At 39.1% G+C, this 17,630-nt stretch overlaps 1 pseudogene; it reads left to right on the forward strand.

Annotated features, from left to right (window-relative positions):
* LOC149194269 (putative copper-transporting ATPase HMA5) overlaps positions 1-10,880 on the forward strand; it is a 125,787-nt pseudogene extending 114,907 nt beyond the window's left edge.
* The last annotated feature ends 6,750 nt before the right edge of the window (positions 10,881-17,630 follow it).

Genomic DNA, 17,630 nt, shown 5'->3' on the forward strand with positions numbered 1-17,630 from the left:
GTTAGATCAGACAAGAGTTGCCTCCCAGCCTTCTACTTCATCTTCCTCGCCTCCTTCCTCTTCGCTTGACGGAACTGGTCGGTCAAAGAACCAGGTTCCTAAGGAGAAGAAGGAGAAGAAGAAGAAAGAAAAGAAGCAGAAGGAGCCTAAGGTGACTGGGGGAAAACAAGCGTCATCTAACAAAAATCCACACACAGCACTCGTAAGGCATAAATCGACATGCGTCATATGCAGGGGAGACCACTTCCATAGAGATTGTCCATGTATCCCCCGGATACTAAGAGACTGGTCCCCCCGTTTGCACAATTCGGTAGCGTCAACCTCTGATAGCCATGTCAATTGTTCACCGTCAACTAGTGGGAGTGAAGCTCCAGGACAGAGCGGGAAAGCTAAATTTCCCTGCGGACTGTGTGAAGGCGATCACGTCATCCACCGTTGTCCCTTCTTAGACGAGGCGAAAAGAGTTCTGGAAGATCGCCCGATATTACGAGCACATCTTCCTCCTGGATATCAAAAACTCCTGCCAAGTCCCTCGCTAGTTGAGAATCCGGTTGACCCGCTCAGGTGGTCATCCGAAGCACCTATCATTGAAGATGAACCGTCTGAATCCATACCTGACGAAAGTCTAAAGGTTGAAATGGCAGTTGACCCGGTTTTGCCTTCAGAGGCTCTATCTTCGAATGACACCATCACAGAGGAGAATAAAGACGACACCGTCCAAATTCTCTTCATCAGCACCGACTCTGATGATCAAGGGGGCAATGCCACCATTCCTTTATCGCAGGAAGGAAGTTCATCAGAGCGCTATCCGACCGTTTACTCGGTCCCACCACCAAGCAACCTAGTTGTGTCCTTTGACTGGAATCAACTAGGCAGACCCCGCTTGCCAGCTAGCATACCATTCAGAATTATTGTCCAAATATACAGAATGGTAATGGCTGGTACAGTTATTGATGAAGGGGCATCTGTGAGTATCCTTTCCTCTATTTCTTGGAAAGCGCTTGGTTCGCCTGCGCTTTTGCCTGAAATGAGAAATCTATCCGGCTTTGATAACAGAACCAGTCGCCCTTTAGGGATCCTCCCCAATGTGCCGATAACATTGAAAGGGAAGACCGTTCAAATGAACGTGATGGTCATTCAAGGACCCTTGGATTATAACCTACTCCTTGGACGGGACTATATATATTGCATGGGAGCAATAGTCTCCTCACTCTTTAGAGTAATGTGTTTTCCGCATGAAGGAAGAATGGTCAAGCTCGTGGACCAACTTTCGTTTCCTGGATCACACATAGCAAATAGTCATATACCATCCCTAAATGGCCTGTTCACGAAAGAAGTGTCTCAACCCACGGTCCGTCCTCCCGATGAGCGCGAGTAATCCAGGAGGATATGACTGGAACCCAGGGGGCATGCGTCCTGGTCTGCTTCGGCAGGAGAACTTTGGGTATAGGATAGGTTTCCGCGGGAGAATATGACTAGTCCGTACCCCGTCCTTAGAGGAAGAGGGGTTGTTCTAGAATAAGATTCTTTTGTCAAAGTTATGTGAGGCGGACGGAAACCGTCGCTCACCTTTGTCTATTTCGATAGATATTGCCGAGGAAATGTTTTGTTTGAAAGATTAACGAGACAATCTTTGGGTAACCTGAAAGAGGTAAGCCTCTCTCGGTAAAACGAAAGTTTTGGCGGAAAAGAAGAAGAGGTAACCTTGAAACTCTGTTTTATACCTAGGGGCATGCGAACCTTTTGGAGTGCAAGCAAAGAGCGGTTATTTATCTGTTTTTTGGGTTAGCCGTTTCCGAACTTGCATAAAGAAAGGATGTAGAGCAAAGCGTAGTGAGATGAAGCTCCAGGAAAAAATAGCAATCTCACATGAGACACTCTTATCATATGACTGGTATAATCGAGCAGTTTTACCGCGGAATTTATGCTCGTTAAAAAATAGAAAAGCGAGATCCGAGCAGTTTTAGCACATAGTTCATGCTCGTTAAAAAATAAAAATAAGATTGAGCAGTGTTTTGGCGCATTCAAGCTCGTTAAAAAATGAACCCATCTCAGTAAATAACCATTGTGTAACCTGATCAACCATAAAAGCCCTGGTCGTGTTTTGTGCACCGTCACCTCCACTGTTCATTTGGCCGATCGTTTACCTCCATTTGATTGTTTACCCATTTTGAGGAACAACTGCGAAGAGTGATCTCACCTAGCCATCCTTGTGACACTGTCGTGATTGGAAAATTCCAACCTGTACCTGGAATCAGCTACTATCCCTGTTCATCACTCGTTCCTCAAAAGATGAGTCTTATTTAAGCTCTTTTCAATTGACTCGTAAAATATGAAAAGATTGCCGAGTTTTGGCCTTCCAGCTCGTTAAAGCGACCGGAAGAGCTATCCCTCCTCTAGATTTTAATCTTTTTGGACCTGAGGGATTATTGCACAAAAAGATCGAGCGCTTGTTTTGTTCGGCTCGTTAAAAATACCGAAAACTCATCCCTTCTGTATTGTTTTATACTTTTTCGGACTTAAGGGATTAGATGACGAAAAAGAAATTTTGGAGTTAACTTTATATACCTTTTCAGACTCTCTAAAAATGAAAAGGACCGAGTTTTCTTTGTCGTTAGACTCGTTAAAATCACTAAATAGCGAAAAACTTGTCTTTAGACGAGAACGAGTTTCACTATCACTAGGCTCGTTAAAACATAGCGATGGGCTTGCCCGAAGGGCAAGTTATAGAACAAGCATATGTTATCCTCCTCAAGCTTGACAAAAATAAAGAGGTACTGGTCAGAAATGACTGGGGAAAAGTTGGGAAAAAATCAAGAAAACTTTGATGGTAGCAGGTCACTCTTGAACATGACACTTTTCTTCCGTACCACAATCGGGTTGGGTTGTTTCATTCACCGGTCACATCACCATGGTCTCGCCATACCATCCATACTTGGGGTAATGCTACCGATCCATCGCATCAGTGTCGCCATATGTTCAAGAGAAGTCGTTCAGAAAGAGTCAACCGGGTCCCATCCATTGCCATACATTATCCTTCATCCGTTCATGACCGCCACCCTGAATCATATCTCACAGATCGTTTTCACCTCCATTAAAATCATTAGCTCCATTCCGTGTCACTGATGTGGGATTCATTAAGGCCCTCCTTTGACGGATCACTTCTTGTCGACATCAGCTCATTATCCAAGAAGTTGATCTAGGAACAACCCCTTCAGTACTTTGAAGCTTGCATGCCTCAATGGCAAGTTTCTCACTTCCGGCGATAGGTATACATCAATGACCTTCGACCAGAAGATTTTGCGTGGTGTTCGACGCCAAGTCCTTTATTCACACCACGTGAATTGTACTGCAGTACCTTGAGGGTCATTATCATTATCGGTGATTCCTCTCGCACTTGTTAACAGTTTACATCATTGACCGGTAATCAAGCGATGTCTTTCCATGTTCGACTTCAACGCAATTCTCACATGGATCGACTTGTACTTAGAGTGAAGATCGAACGAGTTTTAAGACCTCGGATCTAGTTTCATCCATCCGGGCTGCGATATATATTCAGGAAAAATAAAGACATTTGACATGTACATCATTGCAGCAGATGATCATCCTACTCAAAGGATGATAATTTCGCCAAAATTATCAGTCTATCATCAGACGATCGTCTGTTCTATGTACTAAAATGAATTTATAAATCTGAGCATGGGAATGCCCGCCTCAGCTAGATCATGAAAGCAGTATGAATCATAATGTATTGTATTGTATCTTATTACAGGTCTCCTCCCAGCAAATGGATGAGCTTCGGACTCTCCTAGATAAAGCATTTCACCCGATAAACGGCCTCATACTTTAGGGGGCAACTGTTATAGACATTTTTGTACCTTGCATCACTGAGCATGAAATGTCCATAATCAAGGGATCCAAAGTCCCTAAACATGTTGTTCCTACCCCTAGAGGAACAAGGCCAACAAACCACAGCAATTCACAGAAGTTCTCCACCTGAAAACACTCAAAAACAAGCCAATTCTGGATCATGTCAACTGCTCCACTGTGCATCTGCGCTGAATGTCAACTGCTCCACTATCTACCTGCGTTGAATGTCAACTGCAACAAAGGCTACCTGTGCTGAGCGTAACTGGACAAGTGGCAGACTCATTTCTCAAGGTGTCAATGCCCAGGAAGCTTCTAAAATGACACTTGTATCAGGGAATTCAACTGGTGATGAGTAAGAGGTTCCAAATCTCCAAGTGGAAGCAAGAACCTCCAAGTGGACTCAAGAACTATGATAGGGAGAGGACACTAGTCAGTTTCATACCAGCCTCAAGATGACTCATCCTCTCTCCAATATCCCTATATATAGATCTCTCCTCTATGAGATCAGGGGGGCTGGAATTTTGTGATTGCAAAGAATTGTTGTTGGTTTGAGGTTGGAACATTGGGTGCTTAATGCTTTGAAGGGAGCTGAAGAAGGAATTCCATTCTGCTGGGAAGGAGATGCTGGATTGGAGCCCTATGGGTTGTATCTCTACCTGAACCTTGTTATCAATCAATAAAGCTATCTTGGTTCTTTCCTATATGCTGGTGTATTTTGTATGATTTTCATTAGTATATTTGATTTACTTCTAATCCTGAATCATTTATGAATATGTATATTTGCCTTTGTGTTGTGTCCTTCTCTTGTCGCAAGTAGTTGTTCTCTTGTCACAGGTAGCTGTTCTCTTGTGATCTCGTGGGAATCAAGTAGCTGTTCTCTTGAGCAAGCGAGGAGGCGAGTAACTGTGGACACCCAAAGAGAAGAGGATCTAGATCGAGGGACAACCGGAAGACAACGGTAAGTCTACCAATCTCTCCTCTTTCACATTTCATAAAGGAAGAAACCAAAGTAGCTGTATCTGTTTGTTGCTAAGGTACTGTCACGCCTTAGGTGGATAGGATCGTCCTGCATAGGCATTTTTCCCCACAACACAAAGGCATTCCCTTGAAGCCAAATTTGCTCTGATACAAAATGTAGGTTTTAACCCCATACAGAAATTACCTGCATACGAATTCTAAAACACAGAAAATTAAACAATGCAAGAGCATAACACATAAAACACATATACACAGAGATTTTCCCACTGGATCCCAAAATCGGGACTACCAGCTTGATTTTTCATTGTGTTCCTTTCAATGTTACAATACATATTTATACATGCCGAAGCATCCAATACCATGGACCGAAAACCATCGCGTCCAAAAAAAAAAACATGTGCGAAAATCATGCACAAAACCATAGGTGGGTCCGCCCAACCTAACATAGGGTCCAAAACCAAAATTATCCGGTGCGCTGCCCTGGAACCCATAAAGTGGGGTTACAGGTGCCCTTCAAACCCCCTATTAACTATGTGGAAAGAATATAACACAACCCAACAATTTGATAGATTTACTAGCTCACTAGTTCTCGAATTTCTAGATTTTAGACTAGTAATTTTCTGCTATTTTTTAGCATGGGTTAGAAAAGGTATTTTTGAGTGATTCCATTTGGAATGGAGACCTAATATATAATATTCAATAACAAAATTTGTCCCATCCAATTTTTATTTGATTTTCTTGGTCATTCGATGAATTATAACTTCTTGTAGTAAATTTGTACCATCGTGTAGTTTTCTATAGTACTCTTCCAGCGTGTATATACTTGGCCAGATTTTCTCAAAAAGATTTTTTTGGTCCGTTAGGGTTGAATCATGACCCCTAGGCTCTAAATAAATGATTGAGGATGTATAAACACTACTTAGGAGTTTCCTTTTTACCCATGCAAAACATCTCAGTGATTTAGATTAATGGACAAATTTATGAATTGGATAATACAATGACGATTTTCATGGTTGCCACATCCAATGAATTCTGTTAATGGATCTAAACTCTTTGAAATGTAATGGTTGAAATTTGTTTCATCATATTTAATTTATGAAATTAGAATAGGTTTCTTTCCTTGTATTTTCTTTCTTGCAATAGGTTAAGGTTTCCATTTCGAGCATTTCATTTTCTACAATAGGATTTGATTTCATTACATGCACTCCAATACATCATGACAACAAAGAAAGGACACGTTGTATGATGCACATATAGTGTCAATACCTCTTAAGTTTGTATGAACCCGGGGTCGATAATTAAATTTGGTAGGTTTGGGATTTGTAGCATTCTTGTTTCAATACTGAGGCTCATAATTGGAGATGCATGTGCACAAGCTAGAGGATCATGGAGACAATACAATGTTCTACCACCATAGTGTTGAGTCCCTTGAAGCCAAGATGAAGTTGTTAGGAGCGCAATGAGAAAAAAACCTATGTTGGAAATGAGAATGATGTTCATCACCACATTGGAGTTAATCTAGGGGTTGAATGATAGGGGTAGCTTGCTTTTGTTTTGTTACTTAGTCTATGCTATGTAAATCTATCCATCTACTAGGAAATTTTTGTTTGACTACAACTGGATAAATTCTAGAATTTTAGGTCATATTAGACATAGAAGGAAACAACAAATTTTGTATATTGGAAAATAAATTAAGTATTAGAGCATGGTTGAAAATGTTAGGGTACTGGCCCGAAATCCAGAATTTTTATAATGCAATATAATCAGTAACCATTTCTTTCCAAAAAAGAAAACATGCACTACTTGGAGTTCATTTTTGTAATTATCATCTCCTTTTGTTTTATGGGATGATCATAAACATAGGTAGGCCAAAACCCATTTTTTTGGTTCACTAAATGTATTTTATAATAACTAGGACTTTATTGTTGTGTAGGTGTCTCACATTTGGTTCAAGTCTACGTGGTGTACATTATTTTTAATCAGATTATATTTTTAGCTAATTTCATTTCATAATATTTTATTTCTTAAAAAATATTTATAAAAAAATAAAAAATAAAAGAATTATAAACATTATTATTTACAAATTAACTTATGACCTTCATACCATGACCTATAGCCACCTCCTCCTTAGTATTGTGATATTGCCATTACTCTTGCTATAAATGAGCTTCCCTCTTCGTCTTGTATGCTTAGAGGTATAATTCGAATAGATTGCTATTATTATGTATTTCTAGGTGGCACCTTATATATGAAAGGCTTTGAGAGTATCCTCTGCTACTACATAGATCACCATGAAGTGTTGTCTTATAGGAAGTGCATAATGAAGACCACAGGGAATATTTGAATCATATACCTTTTTAAATATTAATGTTGTTTTTATTAATTAATATTCATTTACATAAAAATAATAAATAAATTATATATATATATATATATATATATATATATATATATAATATATTAACAATGAAAATAAAATATTATGATTTTTTTTTAATTTATTAACCATGACATTTTATATAAACAAATTAAAAATATTTAGTTCAAATGGTTTATTGCTGAAAATTGTGTTTATCTAACTCTTTGGATTCAAGTATATAGAAACATGTTGTAACTAATATGTTTGTGGGATTTGGAAGTTACTAATTCTCCAAAAATTACTAATTACTCACCCTTATTCCATTACTGATCAAGATAATCAATATCTATATCACCACAAGGATGAGTTAGCTTTATCTTCATCGTCCTCCTAATGCTTTTGGTTTGGATGGAAGTCTACAGCAAGAAGGTCAACGAATCCCATCATCCATGAGTCGTCATGAGAAAAGTGACGTGGAGGCTCTTCTTTATTTTAGATATTCCATCACATACGATCCATGTAGATCTTTGTCCAATTGGACAATTGAGAACTCAAAGAATTTAGCTTCATGGTATAGTATTCAGTGAAGACGACACACAAGAAGAGTCATTGCCATTATATTTCCTGGGTTAGGATTGCGAGGCACCATTTCTCTATCTCTTGGAAAACTCTCCTTATGTTTTCAATGTTTCTCACAGTACTTTGTGAGGCAGAATCCCACACGAATTTGGGATATTGAAAGTGCCAAGAGCACTTGACCTTCATTTTAATATGCTCCAAGGTTTTATTCCAAAGGAATTGGGTAAATGTACACTCCTTCAACTGATCAGGCTTTCATATAACAACTTGGCAGGGACTATACCAACAAAGCTTGGTCATCCTGTTTAGTTAGAACATCTCAGAATGGGTAGCAATGGTGTGACTGGAAGTATTCCAACTTTTCTCAGAAACTGCATCTCTTAAAAAGTTGGTCGTTGGATGGATCAACTTGAGTGGTGCAATTCCTTCTATTTCGGGTTTATCGAAAGTATATCTCATCTTCACTCTTCCTCCAACTCATTGAGTGGTCACATCCCTTCATCTCTATGCAATTGTACACACCTATCATTCATCCACTTTTATAACAAAAAATTGAAAGGAATCACTTAACAACACCACATATTCGTACAAATGGGTTCACTAGAAAGATCCCTAAATCCATCACAAATTTGTGCCAATTGAGTGAACTAGATCTTGGAACAAATAACCTCACTATGACAATTCCCAAATCCATAGAAAATCTCCCCTCACAACCTCAATTTTAAAGCAGAAATATTCCATATAATATTGGTGGTTTGTGTTCACTTCCATATTTAGATTTATCAGAGAACAATTTGGAAGGACTAATTGCAAAGCCAAATGATACTGGTAATGGTGTGAATATGAAAGACTTGATCAACTATATCCAAAAAAAAAAGTGTTGGTTTCTCAACATCCTCTTTATGTCTCCCAATGGCAGGCCCACGAAATGAGTCGAGCGCGCCCACATGTGCAAGGGCACCCAAACTCAGTTATATGTGACAGTGGGACGAATTCAGTTAAACACGACCAAGGTAAGTTAGGCATGTCGATGTGTGAAGGGCACATGTACTACTTGACTTGGGAACTTGTGAGATGTGGAGTGTGTGTCAGTTAAAGGCAACGGGCAGGCACTCACCCATAGTGGTGGTCTAGACTAACGAGTGCCCGGTGAGGACGTGCAACAATGGAGGGAAACACAGGTGACTTGTGGAAGGAGAAAGTGCGAAAAGGGCGAGTTTATAGGATGCCTAAGAAGTGCGATGGGAAGAGGCCGACATGTTGGAGTGGCTGGGCTGATGTATAGACTATGGTGAGGTTGACCCACATATGGTGAAAAGCCATGTCCCTTGGCCGATTTGGACATTATAGCATGAGTATATATACACTTGGAGATATGGCAATCGATTCATCAACTCAATCATCAAAGAGAAATCCATCAAGGCAAACAAGAGGAAGCTAAACAATGAAGGAAGTAGGCAAATGAGCAAGTCCGAGGGCTAAAGTTTGTTGTAGCATAGAGTTTGGGGTTTCTTGGTTGAAAAAACTGGCAGGTGAACGAGGTTGCAGACCGGTGGGTGAACGAGTTGGAGACCTAGGCTAAATAGAGTTGCAGAACGGATAGGCAGGCGGACACGACCTAGAAGGCCGACCCAACCTGATAGGGTGAATGACTTTAGGATGCGGTAAGGTGACCAGACCCAGTAGGGTGAATGACCTGAGGGTGCGACAGGGTGACCCGACTCAACAGGGTGAACGAACCGAGGGCTCGGCAAGGCGACTCGGCCCAAGGGTGCGATGGGGAAACCCGAATTTCTGAACTGAGGGTGACCCTTGTGTTGAACGTTGCAGGCAAAGTTGCAGCATGCAAACAAGGAACCAAGTTGAAGTGTTGGGCATGGAGAAGTGACGGAAGAGTGTGCAGTAGTGTAGGAAAGTGCAAGGCGTAGGAGAACTGTTATGACAGGTAGAGGCACAACAGTACCAAGTAGACCGAAGTTGGGTGAACTATACATGACATATTTGGTAAACTACGAGCATTTGAAAATTGATGTGTGTTGACCATGTTGGCAGCACCATTGTTGTAAACATATTGTAAATTATACTTGTATAGTATTTGGGAAGATTTCAGTATTGGGAGTTTCCCCTCCCATTGAATTTTGTGTATTTTATCTTTTGTGCATATGTAATGATGAAATGATGAAGTATGAATGAATTTTTTATTTCTATTGTGATATAACACTTGAAGAATTTGAAAATTAACTAAGTGTTGAAGAGTTAGACGTAGCCCATATTGGTGAAAAGAAAGAGGGTAGCAGTGCCTTACTCGCCTATCTGTGGTTGAAAGACTACCACCGGGATAGGGGCGTCACAGATGATATTAGAGATTGATTCAGGGTGAGTTGAGATTTGTTGAAGAATTTTGATAGGGACAAGTTATAGAGTCAAATTTAAATGAAGAAGTGCATGGTTTTGACCATGTCATAATAAAAACTGATGGATGAGCAAATGGAAAAAACCTCAGGTGATAGGTAAATCTAGCAAGGATGCCAGGTCAATTTTCATGGATAAATTATTGGACAAGATGGAGGAATTTGCTTCATAGATGGATTCATTGAAGGCCGACAATGCTTAAATGTGACATGGGTTCATGAAGTTGGAAGAGGTGTATGAGAACCTCAAGGTTTAATATGAATATATTGAATGGCAGTATAAAAAAACAGAGAAGGAATTCAAGGACATTGGTGCTGTAAGAGATCAGGGTTTGGAGGAAATCTTGAAGTTGAAGAAAGTTATTGACGATGCTTGGAATGAGATATTTGTTTTGAACAAAGCAGTTGGGTGGGGACCAATTGGAGGAGCTGCTCATGTGAAAGTCAAGGACCCTGATTGTTATAATGGGATGGGGAGTGCCAAAGAACTTGGCAATTTATTATGGGATATGGAGCAATACTTGGAGATTTTGGGCATACCTGATGATGAGGCCAAGGTAAAAGTACCTTCTCAATTCCTCACTAAGGATGGTAAGATGTTGTGGAGATGGAAGTTGGATCAGATTTCTAATGGTGATGTTGATGACATCTCTACTTTGGATGATATGAAGAAGGCTTTGTAGAATCATTTTAGCCCACAAGATGAGACTTGGGATGCAAGGACAAAGAGTAAGTACATTAAGCAAACAAGGAGTCTACAGGCATATCAACAGGAATTCTCAAGTGCGGTCTTGGGGCTACCTGATACGGCAGAAAAGGACAAGGTGTTGAGTTTCATCATAGGATTGAAAACTTGGGCATGCAATGAGGTGAAAAGGAGGAAGATCAAGGCACTAGAAGAAGCATTTTTTGTAGTTGATTGCTTGTTATAACATTATGATGAAGGGACCAAAAAGAGAAAGAAGAAGTCTGATAAATCAAAAAATAAGTCTACAAAGGAGAAGCATTCGAAATCAAATGAAAAGTCAAAGATGATGAAGCCTCTGAAATGTTGGTTGTGTGGAGAGAACCACATGGTGAAGAATCATCCTTCAAGACCGATGGTGGTTGCAGTAGCACAAGCCGATGTGAAGAAGAAGAAAGAAGAACCATCTGTTAAGGTGATGCAAATTCTGGGAGTTGCAACAACTACAGAAGCTATCCCATGATGGGATCTTGAGAGGAACAAATTCGAATATGTGAATATGAATATTGGGCAAGGCACATTGCTCAAAACTGTTGGATAGTGATGTGACTCATAACTTCATTACAGAGGAATTTGCAAGGAATATTGGGCTAAATTTTACACCAAATCAAGCTCGATTGAAAGTAGTGAATTCTCCACCAACTTTAGTTATTGGTATGGTAGAGAATGTGGATGTGAGCATTGGTGAGTGGTCTGGGAAGATCGACTTCACGATTGTGTGACTAGATGATTATGAAGCAATATTGGGTATGTAATTTATGAAGCAGTATGAGTCTATGATGGTGCCACATATGAATAAGTTGTACATTTATGATGAATGAGATGATGATCCTATAGTGGTATCAGTTATGGCATTTATGATAGTTGGCATTTATGATAGTTGGGTGTAAGTTGACAGCGATGAATGTGGAGGACATCAAGAGGGATGAAGAAATCTATAAGAGGTTGAATTTTGCAGAGACAAAACTTATGGAACAATCACAAGTTATTAGAGCATTATCCAATAGTATCCTGAACTTGACAGGCGGGCTAGAGGCAGTGGAAGGGAATGGAGATGCTAGACCTAAGACTCAAGAGGAGAGTTAGGAAGCATACATGCAGATATTAGAGGAGGAATATCAAGACAGGTGGATCGAGCTATTAGATGAGGAGGTGGGACAGACTTTGGCCTCCACTTCCTCCCTCTCTACTTAGATAGACATCGAGATGAGGCTCATTGTTAGCTACTCATGGTAGTAAGTCCTCTATACTTATAAGCAAACACTTGGGGCGAGATAGACAAGATTGATAGCAGGATGCAAAGATTGGTTTTGATGATGTAGGAAGCATGCATTCTTGTGGAGGTGATGTTACAATTAGATTAGCTACCCAACTAGTCACCATCACAGGGGGATCCAACACATGATTTTCTTGTAGAGTTTGGAAAATTGGTAGCATGGAGTGGGTCATGCATGGAGATATCTGGGTGCCCATACTTATGGATATGTCTTGGCAATGAATGTTGCTTGGATGGTGTTGTCGAGGATGAATTTTTTTTTAGAGTGTGGAGGATGTTAGGCCCACAAGATGATTCGGGTGTGCCCACATGTGCAGCGGGCTCCCAAACGCGGTTATATGTGACGGTGGGACAACTTTGGTTAAACGTGATCGAGTTAAGTAAGTCATGCCCATATGTGACAAGTACCCTTACTACTTAACTTAGGCATTGTGTGATGCAGACAGAGAGCATGCCGGTTAAAGGCGACAGGAGGACATGCACCCATAGTAGGGGGCAAGACCGATGAGCACCTCGTGTGGATGTGCAATGACGGAGGGCAACACAGGTGACCCGTGAAAACCGTGAAAGGAGAAAGTAGGATGAGGGTGAGTTTATAGGTTGACTAAGAAGTGCGACGGGTAGAGGCCAACTTGAAAAATGTGGAAGGTCAATGTGTTGGAGTGGCTAGGCCAACATATAGACTATGGTGATGCCAACCCACATATGCGTGAAAAGCCACATCCATTTTCCAAGTTGGACTTTATAGCATGAGTCTATATACGCATGGAGATATGGTGTTCAAGGAATCAACTCAATCATCAAAGAGCAAGCAATCAAGGCGAACAAGAGGAAGCCGAACAACGAAGGCAACAAGAGGATGAGCAAGTGCGAGGGCCAAAATTTGCAGTAACATAGAGTTTGGGGTTTTTTTGGGTGAACAGACTGGTGGGTGAATCAAGTGACAGACCAGTAGGTGAATGAGTTGCAGACTTAGGCTGAATGGATTTCCAAGACTGGCAGTTGGACAAACATGACTCAGTAGGGCGACCTGACTCAACAGGGTGAATGACCTGAGGGCTCGATAGGGTGACCCAACCTGATAAGGTGACCAACCTGAGGGCATGGCAAGGCAATCTGACCGAGTAGGTGAATGACATGAGGGCACGATAGGGCGATGCGTGTGTTGAACAGTGTGGGCAGAGTTGCAGTATGTGGATAAGGAATCGGGTTGAGGAGTTGGGCATAGAGAAGTGCTAGAAGAGTGTGCAGCAATGTAGGAAAGTGCAGGACGTGAGGTGTTACGATGGGCAGGGGCACGAAATTGCCAGGAAGACTAATGTTTGGTGAATTGTGCATGACATATTTGGTAAAATGTAGGCATTTTAAAATTGAAGTTTGTTGGCCGTGTTGGCAGTACCATTGTTGTAAACATATTGTACATTATACTTTTATATTATTTGGGTAGGCTTCAGTATTAGCAATTACCCCTCCCATTGAATATTGTGTATTTTATTCGATGTGCATATGTAATGATGAAATGATGAAGTATGAATGAATGTTTTATTTCTGCTATGATATAACACTTGAAGAATTGGAAAATTAACTAAGCGTTGAAGAGTTAGGCGTAGCCTCTACATTCAAGTATTGGTGAAAATAAAGAGTGTAGTGGTGCCACACCTACCTATGTGTGGTTGAAAGACTACGACGGGGATAGGGGCATGACACCCAGGGTTGCAAAGACATTGTTCTTCAAAGCCAACCTCAATAGGTTTTCATTTTCCAATGCAAATCCACTAAATTTAGGTATTGTTTCTTCCTTTACCTTGTGTGGCCATGATCGAGAACCCATGTAGACATATCTTCCATGAGTTCTTTGTTTAGTTGTACTCATGTTGCGCTATTAGATTGATAGGCGAAATTCCTCAATACAATGCACTTTTTCATGATTTGAGAGTTTTAAGTGTTATAACATTTTTTATGGTGACATTATTCCATGTATTACAAATCTCACCAAGATGCAAGTGTTGGATATATCAAAAACAAATTTAGTGGAAGAATATAATTTCATCTTAAGGGATTTACATGATTTGTACTTAGTGGGTCTTTGGAATTTAGTTTTTGTACAATAAATGTTTTTTTGGAGATTGACATGAAAGGTGTTGAGTATAATTTGACATGTGTTGGAGAAAAAATGATATTTGACTTGTCCAGCAATAATATTACAGGAGAAATTACAAGGGAAATCCTTTCAAGCATAGAGAATCTAACTTGCAGTTTTTGAATTTATCTAGGCACCAATTGGAACATGCATGCATCTCTTAGTGAGAAATCTACTCTAGAGAAACTACACTTTGCCAATAATATTTTGAGTAGTGGGATTCATCAAAATATCTCTTAATTATCAATGTTAGAAGTTCTTAATGTTTGTGACTTAATCTCAAAGAAATATAATTTTCCACTTTTATACAAATGTATTCATTACCCCATATATATATATATATATATATATATATATATATATATATATATATATATATTAAAATCTTAGTCTAACTTATAGATGAAACAATAACTTAAACTTAAGTTTTTGTAAACTTTTGCCTAATTTTATTTAAAATCAGCATAGATCCATCTTAACTTCGGATCTATCAAGCCCCGAGAGGGATCAAATCTCTTCAGGTGGAAACCTCTTTTTTGAGTGAAAAGGAGAGGTGTTAGGTCCCTATACTACTAGTGTAACCCCTTATTGTTATTAGTACAACCCCCTTATTATATTGTTGTGCCCATTTAGTCCCCATATTTTTATTATTTGTCCCATAGAAGCCCACTATTTTTATTATTGTGCCCTTACATTATTATTGTTATGTTGGTTCTGATTATATTATGACCCCTTAAACTCCGATATATGGAAAGGAGGTCTTGTAATTTGTATCATCCAAGAATTTTTCATTTGTGTAATGTAAAGGAGGTTTCCCCCTTGAAGAGGCTTATTTCCAAGGCAATTATCTTTTTTTGATCTGGTTTCATAACATTTCGTATTAGAGATTTGGATTCTAAGGTTTCGCTGCTCCAAACAGGTTGTCGTGGAATTTTCGCTATAATTTTTTTTGCGATGTTTCAGAAGAGAAAACCAAAACCCATTTGAGATGAAATCTCGCTAAACCTCGAGTCAAAATTTCAAATATTTTCTCGCTATATGTTAGGAGATATGATCCGAGGAAGTTAGGGTTTTTCAAGCTCTAGAATTTCATCTAAAATAGGTGATCATGGAAGTTTTGCTATAACTTGTTCACTACGAATTTTCATAAGCTAAAACAAAACCCCATTTCAGAAGAAAGCGGTCTAAACCTCGGGTCTAAATTTAATATCTTGTGTCACTATAGGTTCGGATATATGATCTAAGGAAGTTAGGGTTTTTGCAGTCTCCCGAATTACATCTTAAACATGTGACCTTGGGAAAATCATCATAACTTTCTTTCTAAGCATCAGATTGAAATTTCATAAGTTATAGAAAGAGGACGGACTGTAGTTTTTTTTGTGTAGTTTTCAGAGGTGAAGGTCACAACAGTGAAATGTGGCACTTCATACAAGTTCGCTCTTCTGAAAAGGTATATAATTAGGTCATCTTGGGAGATTGTGCATAAATATTTCTTGGAGAATTCAATTTCGATCAAACTAGTGGCATTAGAAAAAGGATGCAAAGGGATACTATAGGTCACAATTTCAAAATTGGAAGACTCGCAATTATAGAGTTACAGTCATTTCAAGGTCGAGCTCCTAAAATCAAGAAAAGGCAATATGAGGAAGTTTGATGACCAGGATCTGGTAAATTAGATACTACAGATGAAGAAATATTTTGATCTACATGAGGTGAAACTGTTACAAAAGGTAGGTATTGCATCTTCATACTTAGACCCGGATCAATTTTTATGGTATAAAGTTCTTTTTTCTCATAAACCACTTGTTATGTGGTCAATTTTCACGGAGGAAATGATAGCATATTATGAGAATACAAAGAGAAACACCTTCTTTAGCCAATTGATAAATATCAAACAAAAGTGTTCAATGGTAGAGCACATTTAGGACTTTCAAAAATTGAATATAAGGGAAAATGATATTCCAGAGAAGTAGAGGATTGATGTCTCCATAGGGACATTAAATGATAACATTCAAAATGAGGTTCGTCTTTGGGAACCTAATTCATTGGAGAAGGCATTCAAGCTGGCAAGAAAAGTGGAAAGCAAAATTATGGAAACAAGGAATTATACCTCTCACAACTATAAATATGGAAGTGTTGTTTCTCCTAGCCTTGCATAACCTACAAGGTTGACACCAGAACAATTTGAAGAAAAAATATCAAAAGGAATTTGTTACAATTGTGATAAAAAATACATTAAAGTTCATAAGTGTGCTGAGAAGAAATTATTTTACATTGATTGTGAAGAGGAGGAAGAAAAGGATCAAGAAACATCAAAAGAAGAGGAGATACACTAGGAACCAACCCCAGAGAAAGAAGAAATGAATCTGACCATATCTTGTAAATCATTGGCAAGAATTACCACTGCTCAAACTCTCAATATAGAAGAACATATTAAGAAGAAAAAGGTTCAAGAAGTGAAAGATCACATCAAGAAAGAAGAAATGAATCCGACCATATCTTGTAATGCATTGGCCAGAATTACCACTCCTCAAACTATCAAGATAGAAGGACATATCAAGAAGAAAAATGTTCAAGAAGTGAAAGATCACATCGAGCATGAAGAAATGAATCCGACCATATCTTGTAATGCATTGGAAGAAATTACCACTCCTCAAACTCTCAAGATAGAAGGACATATCAAGAAGAAAAAGATTCAAGTAGTGAAAGATCACATCAAGCATCAACAACAAGTTCTCCAACTTTTAAAGGATAATGATACTTTGGTGCAAAATCAAATGAAACAATGGGTAGATCAACATCGCAATGAAAGAAGTTTTGATGTAGGTGATTGGGTATTTTTATGGCTAAATCTCAAGCAAGCTATTTATGAGATGGAAATGTTGGCAATACTACATTCACTTAATAAATGGCGACCTTACCTAATGGGAAGACACTTAAAGGTAAAAATGGATCATGATAGTCTTAAATACTTTTTAGAACAAATATTATCTTTAGAAGGACAAAAAAATGGGTCACAAATATGTTGGGTTATGACTCTGAAATCATCTACAAAAGGGAAGAAAAAATGTTGTTGCAGATGCACTCTCAAGAAAGGATGAGGATGTGGAAGCATTGTTTTGTGCTATTTATATTATCCAACCATATTGGATAAGCAAAGCAACAGATGAATGGAAGAAGGAGCAAGAAGTGTGGCCACTCATTCAAAAGTTGCAAAAGGTCCCAGTTCAAACAATATTACCAAAACTTGATGGGGAAGGAAAAATCATATT

The sequence above is a fragment of the Pinus tabuliformis genome, chromosome 2_2, assembly GCF_031772625.1.
Source record: "Pinus tabuliformis cultivar Carrire ecotype Pingquan chromosome 2_2, CPIR1, whole genome shotgun sequence".
NCBI lineage: Eukaryota > Viridiplantae > Streptophyta > Pinopsida > Pinales > Pinaceae > Pinus > Pinus tabuliformis.